This window comes from Peromyscus eremicus, chromosome X, assembly GCF_949786415.1.
Source record: "Peromyscus eremicus chromosome X, PerEre_H2_v1, whole genome shotgun sequence".
Taxonomy (NCBI): domain Eukaryota; kingdom Metazoa; phylum Chordata; class Mammalia; order Rodentia; family Cricetidae; genus Peromyscus; species Peromyscus eremicus.
In genome coordinates this window covers 111,764,114-111,771,243 of record NC_081439.1, presented here as the reverse complement: position 1 = coordinate 111,771,243, position 7,130 = coordinate 111,764,114, and positions in this window count along the sequence as shown.

Sequence of the window (7,130 nt, the reverse complement as noted above, 5' to 3'; positions counted from 1 at the left end):
GGATATTTGTGAACGGAAGCAGAAAGAGTCTAAGAGCCTAGGCGGTGAATGACTACAAGGAAACAGACAGCAGTTTTGACAACATGCACCAAACATATGTAAGCCTAAGTCAGTCCAAAGACCATCATGGAGAGGGGAAATGGGCATACAATTCCACACCTAGTCATGAAAGATTGTCAACTATTAATTGCTGGGAGAGAGAGAAAGAGAGTTTTGTCTAAGAGTGTCACTCCTGATCAGTGACAGTGGAAAACCATACATCCAAGATTAGTTGGGCATCATAAATTGGTTTTGAAGGGTTTAAAAAGAAGGCCACAAAGTGAAGTGAGTAGGGAAGGTTGGTGGATCTGGGAAGAGTTGAGAGAAGGGTCAAATGTAATCAATATACATTGTACAAAACTCAAAACTCTTAAAAAACTAATGAAATAAATAAGTAAAATTGTCATATCTAATTGAGAAAATGAATGTCAAAGATTAATATTTTCTGATTCTAAAACTTAGTAAAATTGGTAATAGTCAAAATAATATCCCATCAATTTAAGATTGTATAGCATTATTTGTAGTAAATGGTTGTGGTGGTAAATAATGAATATTTGTTAAGCTATAACAAGGGATTTTTTTTTACCTATTATGTATTCTGAAAAATAATGGTAGATTTAAAATAAATTAATCTTGTTTGAATTTCTTAAACATTGCAATTTATTTTAATATGCTAATATGCTTAATTTGTTCATATTTAATATTCTTACATTTTTAGCTTTTCCTTGTTCTTTGTAATCACGGTTATAATAGACACAATATGTATACTGTATCTTTTTATCATTTTTTGTCTCAATAATGTTAATTAAAAATAGTCATTATTGCTTTCTTTTCTTTCTTTTTTTTTTGAGACAGGGTTTCTCTGTGTAGCTTTGCGCCTTTCCTGGAACTCACTCTGTAGCCCAGGTGGGCCTTGAACTCACAGAGATCCACCTGCCTCTGCCTCCTGAGTGCTGGGATTAAAGGCGTGCACCACCACCGCCTGGCTTCATTATTGCTTTCTTAAAATCTTGATGTAGTTCACATTATTATTATTATTATTATTATTATTATTATTATTATTATTATTATTATATCTTTGTTTGGAAAGGTGTTCAGTGAAAGTGTAGTGAATATGAGAACATAATGGGGTGTATAAGATAAAATACATTGGCAAAGAATGAATAAATTGGTATATGTGTGCATGTTCACTCTTTCTGTTTCAATTTAACTACTATGTGAATATCCTCTATAGAAAATAAATTGTTATTGAGCTCTTTAGTTTCCACATCAAAATTGAAACAAGGCTCTAAATATTTCACTCCAAAATTGAAACAAGGCTCTGCAAGGTTAAACTTGAATTTTCCTGTAGAAATTATTTTAAAATTATATTTTTACTTCCTTGGTTTTTGAACATTTTAATAGTACTCTTAAAAGTATAACTTTTATGATTAATATTTATTAAAATTGCATTTGAATCTTGTATTAATTTTGAGGGCAAAAACAATATACATATAGAGCAACAAAACAGACTAAGAGCCCAGAAATAAACTAGATGCCTATGGTTAATTGATTGTTGATAAGGCTGATAACACTACTAAATAGGAAAAATAATCCTCCTTTCAACAAATGGTAATATAACAACTACTTAGCCATATGCAAAATCCTGAAAGCAGACAATTATTCAAACCATACAATAACAACATTAAAATGGATTAAAGATTAAAGATGAACATGTAAGGTGTCTTAATGACCTCAAAACTGGCAAAACAGTTTCGATATTATGTCCAAAGCATAAGCAATAAATTTTGGTTCCCAGCATCCACAAAGCAGTTGACAATAATCTGTAACTCCCATTTGAGGGAATACATCGCCCTCTTCTGGCCTTGATAGGCATTGCGTACACATGGTGCATATGCATACATATATGCAAGCAAAACACTCATAAACATAAAATAAAAATAAGTAAATAATTTTTAAAAGTTCTTGTCTGACAAGCATGAGGACAGGAATTTAGACCCTCAGAAACCACATAAAACCAGGCAAGCATGGTAGTCACCTGTACACCCAGCACTCAAGAGGCAGAGACAGTGGGTTCCTGAGGCAAGCTGTCCAGTAGAAGAGCCAAAATCAGCAAGCTACATGTTCATCAAGATATCCTGCACTAATATATAGAGAGTGGTTAAGAAAGATACCTGATGTCACTTTGTCTTACTGCAACTTGATGTGCCATGTTTTGTTGATACTCCTGAGAGACCTGCCCTTTCCTAAACAGAAATGGAGGAGTTGATTGGGGGTTAGGAGCAGAGGGGGGATGTGGGGGAGGGACTGGGAAGACAGGTGTGGTGATATTTTATTTGTGTTCTAATAAATAAAGCTTTCCTGGAGATCAGAGGGAAAAGCAGCCATTATAAGTAAACACAAAAGTCATGCAATGTTAGCACACACCTTTAATCCTATCACTCTGGAGGCAGGGATCTGTCTGGATCTATGTAAGTTCAAGGCCACACTGAGAACAGAGCCAGGCATGGTGGCATATGCCTTAAATTCCAACAGTAGTCAACCGTGATAGTCTGGAAGTCTATACAGACAGACAGGAAGTGATGCAGCTGGGCAGGAAGAGGAAGTGCTGTAGGTCGACAGAGAGAAAATCAAATGGCAGAACAGCAAGGCATATAGGTGTGGGTAGACAAAAAGTAGCTCTCTTTTGGAAGCTGCAGAGTTGGTGAGGTGAGGTTAGCATGTGGCTGTTCCTATTCCTCTGATCTCTCCCAGGTTTTCACCCCTATATCTGGCTCCATGTTTTCTATTAATAAGACCATTTAGAAATTTGTCTACAGACAGATGGGAGGAGAAATTGCAGCTGAAATGTAAAATAAATAAATAAATGTATTTATTAAAAAGGGGGAGATACCTGATGTCAACTTTGGACCTTCACTTGCATGTACACACCAATTATTTGCATCTGTACACACAAATATTCATGTGTGTGTGTGTGTACAAGAATACACACATGTAAGCACCATACACATATGCACAAAAATTAAGTAAATTAGTCAATTAAAAAATCATAGCGGGGCATGGTGGCATACACCTTTAATCCCAGCACCCAGGAGGCAGAGGCAGGTGGATCTACAAAGTGAGTTTCAGGACAGCCAGTGCTGTTTCACAGAGAAACTCTGTCTTGAAAAAGCAAACAAAAAAAACCCCACAAAAGACTGCAGGCAAAAAAATCCATATATAAAAAATTAAAATAGAGAAAGTATGATAATAAAGTAAACAGAGATACCTGGGAAAGAAGTATCAGATAAACAATCTGATAAATCCATTACTACTTAACACCTACTTACCCGAGGCAATTGTTCTAGACACTGGGACATATCTTAAACAATGTTGACAAAAATCTTTGTCATTATGGAACTTACGTTCCAACAGGGGCAATATATAAAAGTCTCTCATCTAAACATGACAATATATTAGAAAAGGATAAGTTTGAGAATAAAATAAGAAGAATTGGAACTGGAAGTATAGATCCATTTATAGAGTGCTAGCCTAGCACACAGAAGCCCTGAGTTCCATCTGCAGAATCACATAAACCAAAGGTAGTGGTGTGTTTTGGTTACTCAAGAAGTGGAAGCAAGAGGACCACCAGTTCAAAGATATCCTCAGCTACATAGCATGTTTGAGGCTAGTCCCTATTACACAAGATTCCATCTCAAGAAAAGTAAAGACTGGAAGGCATAGTGTTTGGGAGGACAGTGTTGCAATGTTGTACAGAGTGGCCCCACTGAGAAAAGCAGCATTTGAGTAAAATACCCAAAGCAAGGAAAGAAAAGGTAATTTTCTAGACAAATGGAACAGCAAGTACAAGGGCTGATGTTACTCTATCATTGAGAGGACCAGTTAATGGAGGAGGTCTTCCAGGTAATTTCAAAGACCTTGACTTACTCTGAGAAAGGGAATCAGTGGAAAGATTAGTGCATATAACAGCCACAGTAAAGAACTACTGAATTGACTAGGGGTTGGGATGGAGGAAGCTTACAAGCAGCAAGAGAATTAAGAAGAGTATAATGATCACATGAACACGGTTGTTTGCTAGATTCATAGCAGTGGGGATACTATGAGGAGGTCCAGTTTTGGTACACCCTCCCATATATATATATATATATATATATATATATATATATATATATATATAAACAAATATAAGACTTTCAATATCTCAAGATAGATTGGATTGCATGACATGTGAGAAATAGAAGATTTAAGCCCACTTGTAAGGGTTTGGACTAAGCAACTGAAATTCCAGCTTCCATTGACTGAGCTTTTTTCTGAGGAGAAGTAGGTTATCAATGGTCAGCACTGGACATGCTAAATCTCAGATGTTTGAATACACACAAAGAAAACTAGAGTAAGTTGGAATATAGAGTTGAAAGCAATACAGGTAGAGATGTCAGTTTAGACTGTTTAGAATATAATACACAGAATTGTCTGAAAAGTCATGAGACCGAGTGCAGATTTATTGAAATACTCACACTAGAGTATAATCCTGTGAAAGCAAGAATTTGTTTGGAAAGTAGGCAGAGTCAGAATTTTAGAAAACAGACCTTATGATCTTGAGGAAATGGCTTAGTGGGTATTTAAAATGCTTGGCACACAACCATGAGAACTTGAGTTCAGATCTGGGTAAAAGCTGGGCACAGAAGAATACATTTGTCATCTCAGCACTGGGGCTGAGACACATGGATACTCGGAATTCATTGACTAGGCAGTCTAGCCCAGTTGAAGAACTGCAGGCTCAGTGAGAGACCCTGTCTCAAAACGTAAGATGGACAGCAATTGAGAAAGACAGCAGACATCAGCCTCTAGCCTCCACATACATGTGCATACATGCATGTATTTAATTTTGGCAAAGCGTGGTTGAAGCCAACACAACGAAGTAGGTTATCAACAGAATAGACTTTCTTCATGAAAGTATAAAGGAAAGATTGAGACATCCAAACCATTTAGGAGGCTATTACAAAGTTCAAGACACCACATAAGTGTTTCTGAACATTATATATACATATATTACAGCACACACACACAATGAGACAGAATTAAGAAATAGTAAAGAGAGGATTTGCAGGACTTAATAGTTCTTGATTATGGGAACTGAGGTTGAAGGCAGACTTGAAGGTGGTATCCTAAGTTCTATTTTCAATACATGGGAGGGAACATAAAAATGGGGTGATGGAGACTGGCCAGTAAAATAAAAAGCTAAATATATGAATACAGATGGAGTATCCCTTATCTGAAATACTTAGAACCAGAACTATTTCAGACTTCCAACTGGTTTTGGACCTTGGGATATTTATACGGACATAATGAGACATCTGGGAGACACAATCCAACTGGACAGGAAATTAATTTGTTTAATATACACCTTCTACACAGAGCCTGAAGGAAATTTTATACAGTTTTAGTGTACCTGTGTTTTGACCACAACTCTAGCATAGGGCCAGGCATGGAATTTTCCATCTGTGGTATGTTGACACTGGAAAAGTTTGGGCTTGTGAGCGTTTCAGATTTTCAATACGTTTAACTTGTAGCAAGTTTGAGGCATCCTTGGGATCAGCAAACATACGTGATTCTCAGAGTGGTCAGTCCTCTTCACTTTGTTCCTGCTGTCCACGTGAAATGAAACTGCAGTCGTTAATCCACACAAGCACTGTGATTGGTGTGAACAGTGGATTACTGTGGATACAATAACTGGATGTTTGGGTTTCCAACGCTTCATAACTGAGATCAATGTAGTCTAAAATGTCTTAAGCCCTGGCAGTCTCTTTAAGGTTCCTACTCTGAACAGCAGCAATCTGAACTTTTTCATATCGATATTGTTACAGCCACAAGCAAATACATGGGGTCTTTGTTACAAAATTGGGGAAACGTATTATGTTTTTATTCCTCTAAAAGCTTTGAAAATATAGAAAATTAGAAAAAAAACTAAAGCGGATATTTTTAATTTAATCTTCTGCTGACACCTAGTGCCAGAATTCTGCATATTCTGCTAACTGCCCCCAACACAAAGGGTGGTGGGGGGAGTATCTGGATTTTAAAGTTACCATTAATTTGAAACTAAAACAATGATCTATTTTATCAAATAATCCTATCTGGGGCTGGCTAGATGGCTGAGGGGATAAAGGCAATTACTTACCCGGCAAGCCTAGTGGCTTGAGGTCTGTCACCTAATGTGGTGGTGAACATTTGTACTCCCAGAATTCTGAAAGCATCATGGGAGGTGCAGACAGGAGAATCAGTCCAAAGCTCATTGGCCAGCTAGCCTGGAGTACACAGCACAGCACCCAGAGCAAGAGAGGCCTTAATGTCAAAAACAAGATGTTGAGAAAACCAATTCCTGGATGTTGTCCTGCACATAAGTGCTGTGGTATGTGTACACCTATGCTCACAAGACATACAACACACACACACACACACATACACACACACACACACACACACACACATTTTAAAACAACAACCATGATGTAGCAGGAATCTTAAAAGTTCTTATTAATAAAATCAAACCTGAGCCAGGTATTGGGGTGAACTGGAAAATCAGAGAACCAGAACAAGCCACAGCTACCTCACCTCGCCGGATCCTCAGCTGGTCTTGTTTCCTCAGACTGGAGACCTCTGTGTCCTCATATCCGAATGGCTCTCAGCTGAACTGTGCTGCTAGAAGCCTGAAAGCTTAACCAGCCAAATGCTTCTAGTTTCTGGTCCTCGCACTTTATATACCTTTCTGCTTTCTACTACCACTCCCTGGGATTAAAGGCTCTTTCTGGGATTAAAGGCGTGTGTCACAATGCCTGGCCATTTCCAATGTGGCCTTGAACTCACAGAGATCCAGAGGGATTTCTGCTTCTGGAGTGCTAGGATTAAAGGTATGAGTGACACCATTTTCTAGCCTTTGTATCTAGTGGCTGTTCTGTCTTTGACCTCAGATAAGTTTATTAGGGTGCACAATATTTTGGGGAACACAATACCACCACACCATACTATCACACTTCCTACCTTTACATCAGTTTTCTAACATAATCCCTCACATTAAATGCTAGTCAGTAAAAGCA